Source organism: Prionailurus bengalensis, chromosome D1, assembly GCF_016509475.1.
Source record: "Prionailurus bengalensis isolate Pbe53 chromosome D1, Fcat_Pben_1.1_paternal_pri, whole genome shotgun sequence".
Lineage (NCBI taxonomy): Eukaryota > Metazoa > Chordata > Mammalia > Carnivora > Felidae > Prionailurus > Prionailurus bengalensis.
The window spans coordinates 18362146-18382181 of NC_057346.1; the positions used below are offsets into that span (position 1 = coordinate 18362146).

At 40.1% G+C, this 20036-nt stretch overlaps 1 protein-coding gene across 3 annotated transcripts in view; it reads left to right on the top strand.

Annotated features, from left to right (window-relative positions):
• Positions 1-2477: 2477 nt before the first annotated feature.
• Positions 2478-20036, top strand: part of LOC122483080 (tubulin-specific chaperone cofactor E-like protein) — a 161266-nt gene continuing 143707 nt past the window's right edge. Inside the window, exons 1-2 of one of the 3 annotated variants that reach the window (XM_043579646.1) lie at positions 2478-2673; positions 18095-18202. The gene's annotated coding sequence lies outside the window, so the exon portion shown is untranslated. The remainder of the gene's footprint in view (positions 2674-18094; positions 18203-20036) is intronic. The other 2 variants (XM_043579644.1, XM_043579645.1) reach the window with 2 other exon arrangements.

Here is a 20036-nt window from a genome sequence, read left to right on the forward strand (position 1 = left end):
CTGAGGTTTACATGCTTATTAAGGAGACAACAAAATAAGCAATTGTGTATCATTTTCAGATTCAAGGAGCTGGAAGAATAACGTTGCAAGCAAAGGGCTTAACTGAGCGAATTCCCACGGAATGTATCACACATGAGGAATTGAGAGTATAGAGCAGCACTGCCGGAAGACTTTTCTGTGATGATAAAAATACTCTGTATCGGCACAGTCCCTTATGATAGCCACCAGTCACCTAGGGCTACTGAGCACTTGAAATGTGGCTAGTGTCATGTCACTCAGGAAATGCAATTTTAATTTAACTTAATTTTAATTAATTTAAATTTAAATAGCCATATGTGGCTAGCGGCTACCAGGCTGAACAGAGAGTATAAAGGAAGAGGATAAAAGGACAAAAAGATGAGACTGGAGAAGTCAGCAGGGTTCCAGACCATGAAAAGCCTTGAGGAGCATGTTAATAACTATGATTTTAACCTCAGAAGGATTTTACATTCCAGGGTATAACATGATGAGATAGGAGTTTAAAAAAAATTTTTTTTTAATGTTTATTTATTTTTGAGACAGAGACAGAGCATGAACGGGGGAGGGTCAGAGAGAGGGAGACACAGAATCTGAAACAGGCTCCAGGCTCTGAGCCATCAGCCCAGAGCCCGACGCGGGGCTCGAACTCACGGACCGCAAGATCGTGACCTGAGCTGAAGTCGGCCGCTTAACCGACTGAGCCACCCAGGCGCCCCGAGATAGGAGTTTTAGAAACATAATATTGGCTGCCTTATGGAGATAGACAGGAGAAGGGTAGAGAAATGGATCTTGTCTTTAGGAGTTGGCTCTATAAGGGGAGAGATGGGAACAAAGGCAAAATGACTCAAAGATACCTCGAAGAGACAAAGACATATATAACGAACCACACCCAGTCAAAGGCATCACTCATGTATATGTTTATATACATTGTGCACTCATGATCCACATTTCTTGCCTTTTTCTAGTTGCTCACAGGACATCTACCCTCCCAAGTATTTCTGTGTGTCCCCAGTGGTACCTGAGCTCACAAGGAAGTCTATTAACAAAATATCCACGCAGCATTCACCTTGTTCTTCCTCCTCTGTGCATTTATCACTTTGTTCTTCTCTGGTCCTTGCCACTGACGGTACTTTGAGGTACTCTGAGGGCACTGCTCTGTTCTCTGCAGAAGGAGGAGGAATGTCCCCATCTCAGCAACCTAAGCCACACTGCTGGGCTCACCCTCCCCTTGATCCTCAAAGCATTTTCTTTAACCAGCTCTTTTGGGCTCCCTCCCCCAACTTCTCTAAGCTCTACATATGGGGTAAGACAAAACAAAACAAAACGAGAGAAGTACCTAATTGCTGATGGTAATAAGCCGCCATTGGGTCCTTACCCCCCACTCTAGGAACCAATATACATATATATACACATACATACATATAGACATATCACAACTCCTCCCCAGCTCCCTGACACACGCCACATAAAAGCACACACATCTTATGTGTGTAGCACATAGAACTTTGCAACTCCTAGCACGTCAGCTGACATATCCATACAAGGCTGAATTCTCTTCAAGATCAGCGAACACCATCCCTATTCCATATACGCCCTTGCAAAAGAAAGGGACAAAAAAGTACATAAGCAATCACAGTCCAACAGCCACAGATAAGGTGTATGGGGCTGGAGCAATAGCATGTCATTATGTGAAGTGCATGGACTTTTACTCTGGCACCAGACTGACCTGGATTCAAATCTCAGCCGGATCACTTTTCCTAACTGGGTGGTCTTGGGCAGATCGCTTAACCTCTGCGAACTTCAGTTCTCGGTTCTACAAAATGCCTACGTTTGCGAGTTGTGAACATTAGAAACAGCCCATGTACAGTGCCTAGAAGGTGCCCAATGAATGGAAAGCGGGGGTCTCTCCATCGGTGCTGGGAGCGTTGGAAAACTCAGGATGCCAGAGGCCCTTGCAAAGGGGACGCAGAATCCAGGCCAGAGTGAGTGCGACCACATCCTTATGCAAAAGCATCCTGGGACTTTATTAGATTACAGCCTTGAACTCGCCTAGTGAGGAAACTGAAGCCAGAGGCAGGAAGTGAGTTAATCAGGGTCACGTAGCAAACCGGTGCCAAAGCCGGGACAAAATCCCAGGTCAGTCCGGAAAGGTTCGGCCCAAGGCTCCTTTCTGCAAGGCAGCAGCCTCCCAGCTGCCCAGGTTCTGCTCTGACCCGCCCCTACCTCACTCTGATGTGACAATTCACTCTCCCTTGGCACCTGAGGTGTCTCCTCACGAGGGCCAAGAGAAAGAGCAGGTGCAGTGTGTTTGTAGAGACTACCAGGCCCTTAAAGGCCTCCCCGTCGCCATGGCAACCCGAGCTCGGTCGCGGAGGACCCGCTCCGCCGGCGCCCCCTCCCCTTCACGCAGCGGACGTGACACGTGCGGCGGGGTCACGTGTTGTTGTTGGGCCGCGAAAGCTGCTTCCGGGTCAATGCAGGACACTGGGCTCCGGCGGCCAGAGTGGGGGACGAGGTGAAGCGGAGCCGGGCCGGGGCCGGCCGGGACCAGGCCGGAGGCCGAGCGGCGGCGGCGACGGCGGTGGCCGGGAGGGGGGAGGAGAGGCGCAGCCCGAGGAGCCGCCGCAGCAGCTCCCCCGCCTCCCGGGCTGAGGGGTGAGTGGAGCCCGGGCCCGCCGGCACTGCCGGCTTCTCGAGGCCCCGGGAGCTCCCCTCCGGAGCCGAGGCGCGGAGGGCCGTTCCTGCTGGGGCTCAGTATGGGGGGGGGGGGACACCGGGAAGAACTCGGAGCGGGACGAGGCCTGCCTGGGAGGAGGGGAGGGCTGGGCCACCTGCCCGCGGCTGGAGGGAGGACGGGGCCAGGCCTGGCTGGGGAGGCGCGGGGAGGGCCCTGGGCTGGGAGGAGGCGGAGGGCTGGGTTGGGGGGGAGCCTGAGTTCCTGGGAGGCTCCGGGCTTCTTGCCGTGCCCTAGGGGCGTGGGGGTTGGAAAGATGCCCTCTGGCTGGTAGGAGATGGAGACGGGTCTGGGGCTGCTGGGGAAATAGGAAACTTTGTCTTCGAACCAGTGTATGGGGTGGGGGGTGGGAGGGAGTAGAGGACGTGTCCCCTGGGAGGTTCGGCGGGGAACGGGGCTGGCGGGCATTTCCAGGCCGCTGGGACACTAGGCCTGCTCCTTCAGGGGCTGATGAAAGGACGCGGTAGTTTAACAAGGGCTCTGGGGAGAATCGTTTTGCCCTCACATTGGGAGACTTTGAGAAGGAGGGAATTGGAGGAAGATGGGGCCTGAGAGGAGGGTACCCGGCCCTGGGATCTGGGAGGGGGCCAATGTAAGGATCTCCGTGGAGCTTCATTCTTTGTTGGGGATGGGGAGCATAGAGTTCTAGATCCTCGCCTAGGAGGACATTCTGGGAATTGGTGAAACGAGAAGATTTCATCCCGTCTTCTCTTGGCACAGTGATCCTAGAAGTTGCAGTTGAGGAAAGTTGGTTGGAAGAGTTGAACGGTTGACAGCTAGTGGAAGGAGGAGGAGCTGTCGTCTGAAGGTTGCTAAGTTACTGGGAGTTTGTAGGCAACCGCCTAGGGTTGTTGTTCGGGCAAGTTAGCAGTCCTTTCAGGTCCAGATGCTGGCTTAGCTGGGGCTGTCCCCGTTCTATGTATGCTTCCCTGGAGCTCTGAAATTGGTTTCCAAGAGTCCCTTTGGAGCGAAGAGATTATATGTAGGTGCTGAGGACTAATGAAAACACTCAGCCTTTGGGTCCTGAGGCATTAGAGCTAGATCTCTAGGGTAAGAGCTTGCAAACTTTTTTTTTTTTTTTTTTTTACACATCATGCCCCATATGAAGAAGCACTTCTTACATTATGATCTAGTACATACCTCTATAATGAGTGAAAAGTTTCGCAGAGCACTGTTTACCCTTAGGACATGTGTTACATTCTGATAAGTTCTATTCCGTTCCATTCACTTTTATTAAAAAATGCTGACTGAAATCCACCAAATTGATTTGTGGGTCACAAGCTGCTGCTTGAAAAACACTGTCCCAAGGCACAGTTCTTTGGCTTCAGTTAGGGTCCTCATGTTGTATGGTTCTACAGAGCTAGGATGATTATAAGGAGACGAGATTATAAGTAGATGCGGGTGGGGGGGGAGTCAAGCCAGCCAGGTGCAACTGACCGCTTCATTTGTTTACATATTTATAACATGTAGCATATTTGGTGTTTTGGACCATAATCTTAACCTTTGGTATCTTAATGTGGCCTGATCATTTTATAAAATTTCTGAAGTACGTGTATGTTTTAATTTTCTCCATCCTTTGCTGTGTCAAAGAAAATGAGAGGCCTAATCCCGTTGAGTTGATTTATCCCTACAACATACTTAAGGTAATGTTAATGTTATAGTGTTGTAAATATACATTGGTTTGCTTTTCTGCCATATTTAGAAAAAAATCTCAAGCTGAAACCTAAACTCTTCTTACTCCAATAATACATGGTAAAAGAGTTATACATAATTAAAGATACAGGTACATGGTTTTAGTATATACTTTAAATTTAAATCGTAAGTCTGAGTATAACTTTGAATGAGTTAACATCTTAATTCCCCCCACGAAAATGTTTTTATCTGTTTGTAAAATAGATGAGGTCTTCATATGAACAGTATTATAATGAATATTGGTGAGTATTGGTGAACAGAGAGACCTTCATGTGTTGCTATGTTTAAGTCTTTTTAAAGGTTGTCACCCAGCCTGTTGTTACATGATGTTGAGTGTCAAATAATGTTGCCTGATTTCGGGAGGTAAATGTATAGGGTTTGTATTTAAGACCAGTTTATTGGTGTTAATTTTTGTTGAGGATGCCTTCATATTATTTGGAACTTGGAATTTCAAGCCATAGCCATCAGAAAAGAATTGCCCAAATTAAACTTCATCACTGGGGCCATATTCTTGATGAGAAGCCTTATGAAAGCATTCTTAATCATCTTCAAACTTCGTGTGTTGTAAATTATATCTTTATTGATTGATTGATTGATTGATTATATCCTGGGTACTGGTGAGAGGGTCTGTGTTGGCATGTATCAGTCATCCTTTAAAAATGATCTTTTTTTTAATCAGGTAAATATTTGTTTTTGAAATCCTTGGCTTTAAAGAATGTTTAAAAGCTTTCTTTTTGTGGTAGTTGCTTGAAACATGAAGGAAGAGTCTCATTAATTTCGTTTTCCTGGGAATCATGTGCACCTGTCAATAAACAGTTGTGGAGAATTTACCCTGAGTGATTGTGTGTGCTTTTTTTTTTTATAGTTTTCATTTTTTTCTCTTGAACCTCAGACTCTTAGGTCTGTCTACCTATAGTAGGCTCTCTTCCCCTTCCCCTTTTTGCTTCCAAACTTCTCTGGGTTTGGAAATTAGATGCTTATATTTGTTAGAACTTTGTGTAAAATAAGATTGTGCAGCTCTGAATAATGTTCTTTCAATTATATATGTATGTATATTATATGTATACTAATACTAATACTTTTTTTTAGCATATGAACTATGTGACATGTATTTTGGCTAGTCAGAGGCCTATTTATTGACCTCTTAATTGTGGGCTATCTTTAAAGTAAGTGAACTCTTTATATATTTAGTCTAGTTAGGCATATAAGAAGAATTTCTAAAAAGAAACCGGAAACTGACAGTGATAAAGGACCCAAGGAGTGAAGCGATCAGCCGTGATCGTTGCCTTTGCCCTACATGCAATGAGTCATTAAGAGTTGCCATTCCTCCCTTTTTAATCTTTTTCGTTACCCTCTCTTGACTTGGATTTCTTTGCAATTAGAATGCTAACAGCCTCACTGTTCCCATTGTCTGTTACTCTCATTCTACTTGATCTCACACAGCTTCATCAGAGTACTCTTCCAAAGAACAATGCCCTAATTTATCGTTTCTCTTCTCCAAAACCATTAACTTCCTAGTGCCGGCACTGAATAAAGTCTACACTGTTGAAGTTGACATTGACGGTGTTCTGGAGCGCCTACTTTTATCCTGACCCTGTTTTTCCATTCCTAAATGCAGATCCTCTGTTCCCGCCAAGCTGTCTACTCATTGTACTTTCTTTTTTAACTTGATTCCTAAAAATCTGGGAAATGTGTTCTTCATGAATTCCTACTCATCATTTTATTACATCATTTTATCATCTTCTTCCTTGAAGTCTTTCTTGCCTGTATTGTCAATACTACTTTTCCTACATTGCTTTGTGATATTTGTGTGTGTTTTTTCTTTCTTTTTTTTTTTTTTTTTACCCCTTTTGGATTATAAATTCATAGAGCACAGGAGGCCCAAATGTCCTCGAATCTCTAGGACACCTAGCACAGGGTTTATCAGAGTTCATGGACCAAGTGAATCAGAATTGACTGAATTTATGGTTAAAATTGCAGGTCTCCAAAAATTCCACCTTAGACTTACTGAATCAGAATCTTAGAATTTGCCTAGGTGAGTCTTCTGTACAGTAAAATTTGAGAATCACTTACCTAGCATGATGCTTTAAATTACAGTAGGTACACACATAATTTTGGTGCAAATGATGTAAATGAACTGAGTAATACCAGTTCAGCAGATTGGTTTAATTTTAGGGCTTAGCAGTCAGGCAGCCTAGATTTGAATTCTGTTACCTTTACTCATTAGCCATCTGACATTAACTTTGCTTTTCTGATACATAAAGTGGCAGTAATAATAGTATCATTCATAAGGGAAAGTGACAGTTGAATGAGGTAATATGTGTAAAACAACAGAGTGCAAAGCACGTAGTAAGCTCAATAAATTTTATCTGCTGTGGTCATAATGATCAGCATGATAGCAGTGGTTATGGAAGTGATGAAAAGTGGTGAGAATAGGTTTCACGTCAGTCATTGTTAATAAGCAAATTGCTCAGGGTTTCAAGGATTCAGGCTTAACATTTATTTTCCATTTTAGACTAACAGTGGACCTGTGTGGTGCTTAAATTCAATTGGCATGTTAAAATTTCCCCCTTTAACCTCCCCTCTGCCTAAAGAAAACTGCAAACTTTTAAACGGAGGGCCTTCGCCTCATTCCATCTGGTCCTGCCCGCCCAACATCAACTTCTAGCCCTGCTTACACACACCACACCAGCGCAGTTTCTCACTTTGACTTACTTGGGCCTTTGCACGTGCTTTCCCCCTTTTTCATCTAGGGGATTCCTGTGACTCTTTTAAGACTCAGTTTCATGTGTGGCCAAGCTCGGTGAAGGGAGTCACTCCTTTGGTGTTCTCGGAGTGCTTTTCCCATCCTTACGTACTACCTGTGTGTACATTGGACTTCTTTTTGGCAGGGAACGGATTTAGTCCTGGCATGTGTTCTAGGTACATAGTTAGTCCACCTCTGCTAGAGGCAGAGGGTGTCTGGTGGTTGACTCTTCTAAGCTGTCCCATTTGTCTGGACTTTCCTCAGCATGATCTGTTGACCACTTACGACATGCCAGACACAACCAAATGCTTTAAAAAACTTCCATTTAATCTTCACGGTGACTCTAATGACTACGAAATAGCTATTAATAGTTCCATTTTACAAATGAGAAAGCAGGCGTAAAGAGGTAAGTAACTTGCTCGAATTCCAGTGCAGATTCGTGATTTCACTCAGGCTGAACTGAAGCCCCGAGCTCTTAATCACAGGGCTCTTCTAGAAACAGAGGTAAACAAGATGACACATTTCCAAAACCGGCTATGTGAAATTTTTACTAATAACTCATTCATGGTCCTTAGGAATGTGATCTATTACTAGCACTGTTAAGAAAAGATTATTTAAAGTAAAGGTCATCTGAGGTTAGTGCTTTTCTAGTGATTTTCAAAATTTCTCTTTTGATTCTGTCATGCTCATCACTGGTATACTTGATTTTCATCTCATTGCTAGAAGATATTACATCATGTTTAATCAAAGTAAAATTCACTTTTTTATTCATTCAACAAATATTTGTTGCCCTCTGCCAGATACTCCTCTCCATAACACTGAGCCGGACTGACAAATCTCAGCTTTTGTGGGACTTAGGAGAGGGACTCAAGCACTAAACATGTAGTAGTAAGTGGTTTAAAGAACGAAAGTGGCTGGAGTAATGGTGATTAATGGTGGTAATGGGGCTCTTTTTGATGGGTTGGCCAGAGGCAGCTCATCGAGAAGGTAACATCTGTGTTTGAATTTGTTTGAGGCTTGGATGCTGAGATGAAGCCAGCAAAACCAAGAGCCAGGTAAAAGGCATTCCTGGGAATGCCTTAAGAGGGAATCAGCTTGGCAGTTCTGAGAAGTAGAAAGCCAGGCTGGCTGAAATCTAGTGGGTGGGAGGAGGTTCGGTGAGCAAGGTGAGCAGAGAACAGATTCAAGGAAGCCCTAAAGACCATGATAAAGAGATTGGATTTCATTCTAAGTGTGAAGGGAAGCCTTTGGTGAATTTAAGGGACATGATTTGACTTGAATTTTGAAAAGATCACTTGGCTTCTGTTGTGGAGAAGGGATTGTATAGTCATGAGAGATCAGGAAGGAAGCTATTGGAGCAGTCCCAGTGAGCGGTTGATGAAGGCTGAAACCAGAGTAAAGTAATGGGGACAGAAAGAATTGAGTGGAATCAGGGTGTTTGGACTGTCGATAGACCTTGCTGATTAATTACATGGGACTGTGAGAGGAAGAGAGAAAGAGGGGACTGGTAGAGGAAGAGAAGGTTTGAAAGAGACACCTGAGAGTTCTGTTTTTGCCCCCTTTGTGCCCCTCGCTGATGATACATCCCCACCCTCCAAGGATGCCACAACCCTGAATTTTGTGTTTATTATTCTTTAACTTCTTTACAGTTTTTACTACATATATATATGTGACCGTAAACAATATGATTAATTCTGTTTTTGAATTTTGTAGAAGTGGAATTTACTGTAAATATTTTTACAATTATTTTATCCTTTCAACAGTGTTTTTTTTTTTATTGAATATCTTTTAATTAATTTATTTTTTTTTTAATTTACATCCAAGTTAGTTAGCATATAGTGCAACAGTGATTTCAGGGGTAGATTCCTTAATGCCACTTAACCCATTTGGCCCATCTCCCCTCCTACAACCCCTCCCATAACCCTCTGTTTGTTCTCCATATTTAAGACTCTCATATGTTTTGTCCCCCTCCCTGTTTTTATATTATTTTTGCTTCCCTTCCCTTAGGTTCATCTGTTCTGTGTCTTAAAGTCCTCATATGAGTGAAGTCATATGATATGTATCTTTCTCTGACATTTCGCTTAGCATAATACCGTCTAGTTCCATCCACGTAGTTGCAAATGGCAAGATTTCATTCTTTTTGATTGCCAAGTAATACTGCATTGTGTATATATACCACATCTTCTTTATCCATTCATCTGTTGATGGACATTTGGGCTCTTTCCATGCTTTGGCTATTGTTGATAGTATTGCTATAAACATGGGGGTGCATGTGTCCCTTCGAAATAGCACACCTGTATCCCTTGGATAAATACCTAGTGGTGTAATTGCTGGGTCGTAGGGCAGTTCTATTTTTAATTTTTTGAGGACCCTCCATACTGTTTTCCAGAGTGGCTGCACCAGTTTGCATTCCCACCAGCAGTACAAAAGAGATCCTCTTTCTCCACATCCTTGCCAGTATCTGTTGTTGCCTGGGTTGTTAATATTAGCCATTCTGACAGGTGTGAGGTGGTATCTCATTGTGGTTTTGATTTGTATTTCCCTGATGATGAATGATGTTGAGCTTGTTACCATGTGTCGGTTGGCCATCTGGATGTCTTCCTTGGAGAAGTGTCTATTCGTGTCTTTTGCCCATCTCTTCATTGGATTATTTGTTTTTTGGGTGTTGAGTTTGATAGTTCTTTATAGATTTTGGATACTAATTCTGTATCTGATATGTGGTTTGTAAATATCTTCTCCCATTCTGTCAGTTGCCTTTTAGTTTTGCTGATGGCTTCCTTTGCTGTGCAATTTTGATGAGGTCCCAATAGTTCATTTTTGCTTTTGTTTCCTTTGCCTCTGGAGGTGTGTTGAGTAAGAAGTTGCTGTGACCAAGGTCAAAGAGGTTTTTGCCTGCTTTCTCTTTGAGGATTTTGATGGCTTCCTGTCTTACATTTAGGTCTTTCATCCATTTTGAGTTTCTTTTTGTGTATGGTGTAAGAAACTGGTCCAGGCTCATTTCTCTGCATGTCGCTGTCCAGTTTTCCCAGCACCATTTGCTGAAGAGACTGTCTTGATTCCATTGAATGTTCTTTCCTGCTTTGTCAAAGATTAGCTGGCCATATGTTTGTGGGTCCATTTCTGGGTTCTCTATTCTGTTCCATTGATCTGAGTGTCTGTTTTTGTGCCAGAACCATACTGTTGATGATTACAGCTTTGTAATACAGCTTGAAATACAGTGGTTTTTTTTTTTTTTTAATATAAATTTCCGGTATACAGCTTTGTAATTCATATCTGCATACGCTACAGAGTGGTTACTACCACAGGTCTAGTTACCATCCATCACCAATCATTTGACCCCCTTCACCCATTTCCCACCCCCGTAACCACAATCCTCTATATCTATGAGTTTATTTTTGTTTTGTTTGTGCATTTGTTTTGTTTTTTAGATTCCACATTTGAGTGACATCATGCAGTGTTTGATTTATTTCACTTAGTGTAATACCCTGAAGTCTATCCATGTTGTCCCAGATGGCAAGATTTCATTCTTTTTTATGCTAAATAGTATTCCATTGTATAAATATACTACATCTTATTTATCCATTTATCTATCAGTGGACGCTTAGGTTGTTCCCATATATTGGATATTGTAAATAATGCTGCAGTGAACATAAGGGTGCATATATTTTTGAATTAGTATATTTGTATTCTTTGGATAAATATCCAAAAGTAGGATCGCTGGATCATATGGTGGTTCTTTTCTTAATATTTTGAGGAATCTCCATATTGTTTTCCATGTGGCTGCCCTAATTTACAATCCCACCAACAGCGTTATGAGGGTTCCCTCGTCTCCATATCCTCTCCAACACTTGCTGTTTCTTTTCGTTTTGATAATAGTCATTGTAACAGGTGTTAAATGATATCTCATTGTGGTTTTGAATTGTTTACATTTGTCTAATAGTAATGATGAGAATTCATGTGCCTATTGGCCATATGGTGTGTCTTTGGAGAAATGTTTATTTAGATCCTCTGCCCATTTTTTAATTGGGTTGTTTGGATTTTTTTGTTGTTGTTGTTGAATTGTGTGAGTTCTTTGTATATTTTGGGTATTAACCCCTCGTCACATACATGTTTGCAAATCTCTTCGCCCATTCCGTAGGCTGCCTTTTCGTTTTGATGATGATATCCTTGACTGTGCATAAGCTTCTTAGTTTGACATAGTCCCATTTGTTTATTTTTACTTTTGTTTCCCTTGCCTTTGGAGTCAGATCCACAAAGACATTGCTAAGACTGAGTCAAGGAGCTTACCATCTATGTTTTCTTCCAGGAATTTTGTGGTTTCAGGTCTTACATTCAAGCCTTTAATCCATTTTGAGTTGTAAAATAGTGATATAGTTTCATGCTTTTGCATGTAGCTGTCCAGTTTTCCCAGCACTATTTATTGAAGACTGTCCTCCATTGTATACTTCTTTGTCAGAGATTAATTATCCATATATTGTGTGAGTTTATTTCTGGGCTCTCAGTTCTGTCCCACTGATCTGTGTTATCTGTTTTTATACCAAATTCAAGTCACTTGTTTAAAAATTGAAGTATAATTAACATACAGTGTTATGATAGTTTCAGATGTACGATATAACGATTCTACAATTCTGTACATTTCTCAGTGCTCATTAGGATACGTGTACTCTTAATCCCCTTTGCCTATACCATACCGTTTTGATTGTTGTAGCTTTATAGTCTAGTTTGAAATCAGGTAGCATGATATTTCCAGCTTTCTTCTTCTTTCTCAAGATTGCTTTGGCTATTCCAGGTCTTTTGTAGTTTTACACAAATTTTAGAATTATTTGTTCTAGTTCTGTAAAGCATGCCTTTGGAATTTGATAGGTAGTGCATTGAATCTGTATTACTTTGCGTAGCATGAACATTTAACTATTCTTTTAATCCATGAGCATGGAATATGTTTCCATTTATTTGTGTCTTAGACTTCTTGATTTTAAAAGTCATTTATGTTGATGAGAAAACCAGAGAACTATCAATTGTTAGTTTCCATTGCTGTGTAACATTGCATTTTATGAATATAGCATAATGTATTCAAGCCTGTTCTTGGATGTAAAGGCCTTTATTTGGTCAGGATTTTCATAATTTAACACAGTATTGTTGTTGTGAACATTCTTATGCTTGTCTCCTTGTACACTTGTGCAAGTTCCTACAGAGTTTACACTGAGAAGTAGAATTGCCATATCACAGGATATGTGCATCTTCAACTTAACTAGACAGTGATAAAGTGTTTTCCAAGGTATTTGTACCAGTTTTTATTAAGGTATTTGTACTCCCAGTATCAGTGGAAGAGTTTGTGTTCTTCCACATTTTCTCCAGTACTTTGGTAGTGTCAGAGTTTTTAAGTTTTGCTAATTTATATAAAATAATATTCCATTGATATTTTAATTTTTGTTTCTGAATATTATTAAGCTTGAACATCTTTTACATGTATGTATTAGTCGTTGGAATTTTATCTTCTGTTAAATAATGTGTTCATATCTTTGGTCATTTTCTGTTGGATTGTTTTTCTTTTTCTCACTATTTTTAGGAATTCTCCATATTAGTTACATGTGTTGGAAGCATCTTTTTCCAGTTTCTGTCTTATGTGTTTTCATGTTTAATGTCTTTTGATCAAAAGTTGTTTTTTTTTTTTTATTTTACTGGCCAACCTTTCCTTTATGGTTCTTTATGTTTATGAAATATTTCCCTAAATCAAGATTTTAAAGTTCTTCTCCTATTAGAAAAAAATAACCGTTTTCTTTTCATAAGGATAAGGCTTGAGTTGAGTTTTTCTATGTTGTGAGGGAAGTATTCACTTTTCCCTTTCTCATGTTGATACTCACTTGTCCCAGGATCAGTTACTCAAGTTTCATGTTTTCCTACTGATCTCTTTGCCATTTCCTGCCATATTTACATGGGCCTGTTACTGGACGTCTTTTCTATTCCATTGATCTCCACCCCCCTCTTCCCAGCCACTCCCAACCCCCCGGGGTTGTTTTCTTTAACAAAGTGCCCGTGAACACTGAATGAGTGAATGTGTAACCATTGCTCCTGTGGGAGATAACAAGGTTAGGTTCCTGCCAGTTCTGGTCACATTTTTGTCAACTGATCAATACATAACCTTGTTTTATATGTGTGTCTGTTTAAAGACATTTTATTCAACATATATTGTTGATCTCTTAACTTTGAGTTCAGAGTGCATAGCAGTACAGTTCATGTTTGAGTAAATCGTGTCTAACAGTCTTTTCTCCATAAGGCACATCACAGGCTTCTTGTGTGTAGGAACACTAGACAGCACTTCTGCAGGACACTTCAGAGCCATCGTAATAATGAAAACAGAAGAATATGAAAAACCTGGTGCTAAATCGCAAAAAGGGTGCTTGCTTACAGTGTGAGAGCTGAAGCAGGATGGCAGAGGGCTGCCTTGTTCTATCTCAGCTGGATACGTGCGCGGTGGGCGATTCAACTTAATATCTGCACATGCCTGTGAGCTGCAAGTATGGATTTGGGGGCCACAAACAAACTTTATTGAATAGGTGAATTTGCAAATAATGAATTCTATAATAATGACACTCGACTATGCTATGAAATCTGGTGAGAGACGCAGTGTTTCAGGAAACCCTTGTCTTCAGTACTTTTTCTTTTCTCCCATGCTTGCACATGTCTTCATAACATTTTAAGAGAATAAGTTAATACCAAGGATGTCTCAGATGCTAAGTTCTGATTGTCAGATGCCATCATCTCAGTAAAAACACTTCTTATTTGAGAAGGTTTTTACTTATTATCACAGTATTGTTACTTAGTTCATAGTTAAATAGGCAAAGAATTTTAGGAAAGAATTATAACTCTTCAAATGTTGAAAACAAATGTAAATTATTAAATCCTTACTCTTGTGACTCTTGTGTGACGAACACAGTTTCTCATAGGTACTATTAGTAATTTAAGGCATGAGTTTTGTAAAGTCAAGTGCCCGTTGGAAGTTTTTTTTTTTTTTTTCTTCTTTTCCTTTTCTTCTGGAAGTTTTAAAAATGCTGACTCTGTTAGCCCCTTATCCGTTAGTGCTGTTTGTCCACATGAACATTGTTAGTAAAGGAGTCCAAGAAAGTGATTAGTGAAGATTGTATACTTTATAAATCAAACCTCTCGCAAAATGGATTTATTGAGACTTGGCTAGTTTATCCTTTACTCACTGTTTCACATTCTTAAGTGAATTGTTGGCACTAATTTGGTAAGTGTGCTGGAGGAGTAATAACCAGAAATTTGAGACTTGCTCTATGTTCATCTTATTTATATATATATATAAATACACATATATATAAATATAAATTTATAATATATAAATATAAATTTATAGTATATAAATATAAATTTATAATATATAAATATATAAAAATATATTTATACATATTATAAATATATAATACATATATAATACATATATATTAATAATATGTAATGTGTAAATATATAAAAATATATATATAAATATATATACACACTGTGTGTGTGTATGGCATATGTTCCATAATTTTTTGAAATATTTTATATTGTGGTAAAATGTAAGGTAAAATGCAGTTTTAGCCATTTAAAAAAATTTTTTAAACATTTATTTATCTTTGAGAGACAGAGCAAGACAGACCATGAGTGGGGGAGGGGCAGAGAGAGGTGGGTACACAGAATCCAAAGCAGGCTCCAGGCTCTGATCTGTCGGCACAGAGCCTGACGCGGGGCTCGAACCCACGAACCGTGAGATCATGATCTGAGCCAAAGTCGGATGCTCAACCCACTGAGCCACCCAGGCGCCCCATTAACCATTTTAAAGTATATGGTTCAGTGGCATTAAGTATATTCACATTATTCTACAACTATCAACACCATCCATCTCCAGGACTTTTTCACGTTCCTAAACTGAAACTCTGTCCCCATGAATCAGGAATCTTCATGCTTCACTCTCCCCAGTCCCTGGCGACCATCATGCTACTTTCTTTCTCTGTGAATTTGGCTACTATATAGATCCCTCATATAAGTGTAATCGTATGGTATGTGTCCTTTTATATCTGGTTTCTTTCACTTAACATTATGTCTTCAGAGTTCACCCATGTTGTAGCACGTGTCAGAATTTCCTTTCTTTTCAAAGCTGAGTAATATTTCATTATCCGTATACACACCACGTCTTGCTTATCCATTCATCCATCCACGGATATTGGGGTCATTTCCATCTTTTGGCTATTGTGAATAATGCTGCTATGAACACTGATATACAAATATCTTTTCAAGTCCAAGCTTCCAGTCCTTTTTTTATGTATCCACAAGTAGGATTGCTGGGTCATATGGTAAATTATAAGTTTAATGTTTTGAGGAACTGCCATACTGTTTTCCGCAGCAGCTATACCATTTTACATTCTCACCAGAAAGGCACATATATTCATCTTTCGTTACTAAACAGTGCCTGTTCTCAAGTATGGCATAAATCACTAGCTTTTGCATATAAAATGTGAAGTATTAATATGGATACTAAAATAATCAGTATTAAATTTGTTGTGACTATAGTTTTTGCAGAAGAATTTAACTTGTGCTAGGTAGCAAATATTTCTGACTGCTCCTGATTCATTGCTGTATCATTTCATCTCTTATTTTTGGAATCTCCATGGAGAGGTAGACATAATTATGCGTTTCAGTAGCTATGAAGCATTTTTGTTCACAAGGACTCTGGTCTCAGTTTATTAATAAAACTGCTTTTTTTTTGTTTTGTAAAATACATTTGATATCCACAATCAAAAGTGATTAGAAAACTCATTGATTAGCACATTTATAGAGTGCTGATTATGTGTAAAGGTCCGGTCCTTGATAGATACAAAGAAACATTATGATATGGTCCTTACCCTCAAGAGCTATACAATCGAAGGCCATGAGACATAAACACATGAAAATCACATTACTGGGTCAAAGTTAAATAATAATGGCATGTAGGACAAAAATGATACCATGCTAACATGTGACTGATTAATCGCCCGCTGAAAATTTTAGGCAGTAGATACCCTGAGCTCAGCTCAAAGGAAAAGGACCGTTATGGCAGGAGGTATCTGTGAAGTTTATTCTGAGCAAGATATTGAAGAATACATAAAATTTAGGGAAGAAGGGGAAAGACCTTCTAGTTAAGGAGGAATGACATTAGAAGTGTCAGACATTTTTATTGCCTGAGTCACTAATTGGCATTAATTGGCATGGTCCTGGGACCAAAAACAGTTAGATCAAATCTATTTAACAAAGTTACAAGTAAGTCCCCCCAGCTGTACATTAATGCTACCATGCTCCCTGGGTGGTGATGGGAGTAGTAATAGCGGTGGCAGTAGAAACTATAGTAAATGGATATTTATTAAGTGCTTTCTAGGTGCCAGGCACTGTGCTAAACACTTATTACCCATATTGTCTCCATTCTTTAGCAACCGTATGAGCTGGGAGCTGGGGGCTCTCTGTTACTCTTTTTTATGGATGAGGCAATGGAGACTCCGAGAACCGAAGTAACTTGCCCACAGTCACACAGAGCAGTAGAGTCAGTTCTGATTTACCTCCAGGCAGTTTGGTTTTTAGAAACAGCACATGTTACCTACCACTGGGCAAACCACCATAGCACTAAATGTGGAAGAGGCTAGTGATCTGGAAACTTTGCAACTTTTCTGTGTAGCTGCTGTTTAACATCCTGGCAATCCCTGGTTATGTGCTGGAATGGTGTATAAATTCTGCTATAAGGCTGCTTGCAGAGTGATGGACTAGTAGTTTGTTCCTAGTGAGGCCTTGCTTTAACTTAATAGTTTTTGTAGGTGTTCAGGAGGAGAGATAATGGGGGTAATCTCTTCTGTATTCAGCCGAGTAATGACCTTAAACTTGTGTATTCACAGTTGAAAGATAGCATGCATATATGATTTTCTTCTGATGAAAACTACTCTGTTCAAGAGACTAATATCCATTGCTCTTTGGTGGGAAGGAGAAGTTAAAAATAATTTTTGCCCCTTTGGTGACGAGACTAGCCCTGCTGCTTAGTTTTGTGGTTCAGTTCCCCTGATGTGCTTACAAGGCATGTTTTGGCTATGATCGTTTTCGATTATTTTATTTTATTTTATTATTTTATTTTTTTAAATTTTTTTTTCAACGTTTATTTATTTTTGGGACAGAGAGAGACAGAGCATGAACGGGGGAGGGGCAGAGAGAGAGGGAGACACAGAATCGGAAACAGGCTCCAGGCTCTGAGCCATCAGCCCAGAGCCTGACGCGGGGCTCGAACTCACGGACCGCGAGATCGTGACCTGGCTGAAGTCGGACGCTTAACCGACTGCGCCACCCAGGCGCCCCTCGATTATTTTAATAAGTTGTGTTTCTATGATTTGTGCGTGGTGTCATATACTGTTGACATGAAATACACCTTCTTTTTTTTTTTTGAGTAAAGATAGCATGACTCAACAGATTAGGGGTACCGAAAGTATGACTTAGCATGCTGGTTGGGCCGTGGAAACTCAAGCAAGTCAGCTCAGTTTCGTGTCCTGTAAACAGAGATAAGTGTCAGTTTGTCTATTTCAGAGGGTGGTTATGGAAATTACTAGCCTTTAAAAGATTGTTAATCTCGGTGTGGGGAGACTTGGCTTTTGGAGAACATTGACTCAAGAGCAAATGTATCTACCTCCTTAATTTTGAGTGAGTGAGACATTAAAGCCTTGAGATTTTCCCAAATGGAATCTTGCCATATGGAAAGGTAGGGTTGGATGCAAATTTGTTTGTGAAGGGGTTGAGACGGGGAGTAAGAGTGGAACTCGTGAATGTTGAGCGTTTTTCACTGTTCTTGTGATGGCTGAAAGTGTATGGAAAGTGATTTTTTTTTTTTTTAATTTCAGAATGCATGATTTCATAGGATATAGACAACTGGCTTAAGCCAACATTTCTGGACAGTAAGAAACTGCAAATCAAGGAAGAAGTGCTTAGAAATATTTTCACATAAAGAGGTACTTAAGTCTAAATAGCAGTGTTTTCTTTTTATGTATGTGTGTATGTATGTTTGCATTTTATTTTTTTTTAATAGCGGTATGTTCTTAATTTTTTAACTACTTTTTCATCAAAATCGTAACCTTCTTGGGCTAGAGCATTTAGATAAGACCTGTCAAGTGCTGTGTTTATGTCCAGTAGACCATGCCCAGGAGGGGCAGTCCTGTTTGCTACTGTGTGGCTGTAGATGAGAAAACGGACTTTTTGTCCAACATTAAACATGCCTCATATGCAATATAGTTCTTTCGTAGACAACATAGACAGCTCTGAAGCCATACTCACTGGTAACACGGAGTCACAGTTTTAGACATCTTTGGCGTCACTACTATAATGAAGTAAAGAATTTGGGTTAGATATTTTAAGGTCTGTCATGCTCTTAAGGTGAAGCAAAGTGATGTGGTACATGAAGGGGGAAGCAGTGCCCCTCTAAAAGCATAACCCAAGGACTGACCAGGAGTCTGAATTCACATTTCATTTGGCAGTGTTGGATTTTTTTTTTTTAATCTGCTACCAAAAAGAGTTGATATGCCACATTATTACACTTGGGTGTAGTTTAGTGTGCAGTTGAGAGACTGAGAAACAGGGTGGTTCTTAGTAGGCTGTGAAACTGTGGCATGGTGTATTATGATAATGGATTTATCAGCTGCGGTCAAGTTTTGCACTTGGAATGCTTAGAGTAAATTTATGAATTGGGGAACTATAATTCTACAGACTCATTCTGAAACTTTAATTAGCTTATTTTCCTTACTTTTCATCCCAAGAAGGCATCCACTAAGGTATAGTACATAATGGTCAGAGGAGGTTAAGTGAGATAAAATTACAGGTATGCATACTTTGTGATAAATGAAATTAGATACGTCATACAGGATGAGACTGTCTAGCTTAATTGTACTGCCTTGGACAATGTCCCTGAAGTGTTTTTATGGGCAAGATAGCTGTCATTCATGACTTCAGCGGCAAAAGATTGTTTAATGGAATACTTTACAAACCTGAAAAATGATTATTATGTAGATATGTATTTATTGGTATAGAAAGTTTTTCATGAGCTATTTAGGAAAAAGGCAGGTTATGCAACTACCTAAAAGTAATTGAATTTCGTTAAAAAGTTGTGTATCTACATAGCATGGGAAAATGGCCCAGAAAAAATACACACCATTAGGTGCATCCTCAGGCTTAACCTACTTGCTACATCTGTTGACCACAGCTTCCTGCTCTGGCTGTGGCTCTAATATGATATGATGTGCTTCTGATATCAATAGCTTTTGGTAACACCTATTTACATGCTAGCTTACCTAATAAAACAAGAAACTACATCTACATGGAAACTACATGGGATTACAGGTCTCTCACTGATTTTCAACTGGAAATTTTTAAAAATTTGGAATGTCTATCACTTACATTTTTAAATTTTTTTTTTCAACGTTTATTTATTTTGGGGACAGAGAGAGACAGAGCATAAACGGGGGAGGGGCAGAGAGAGAGGGAGACACAGAATCGGAAACAGGCTCCAGGCTCTGAGCCATCAGCCCAGAGCCTGACGCGGGGCTCGAACTCCCGGACCGTGAGATCGTGACCTGGCTGAAGTCGGACGCTTAACTGACTGCGCCACCCAGGCGCCCCTATCACTTACATTTTTAAAAAACAATTATTTAGAAAGAAGCTTATTAATAGACCTTCATCTATTCATTAATTTAATCATTCCTGGAGGGAAAAATATATCCCACAGGGTAATTATGTTTTATTGGGGTACATTTATGCTAAAGATGAGAGAGATTTAGAAAACAAAACAAACTA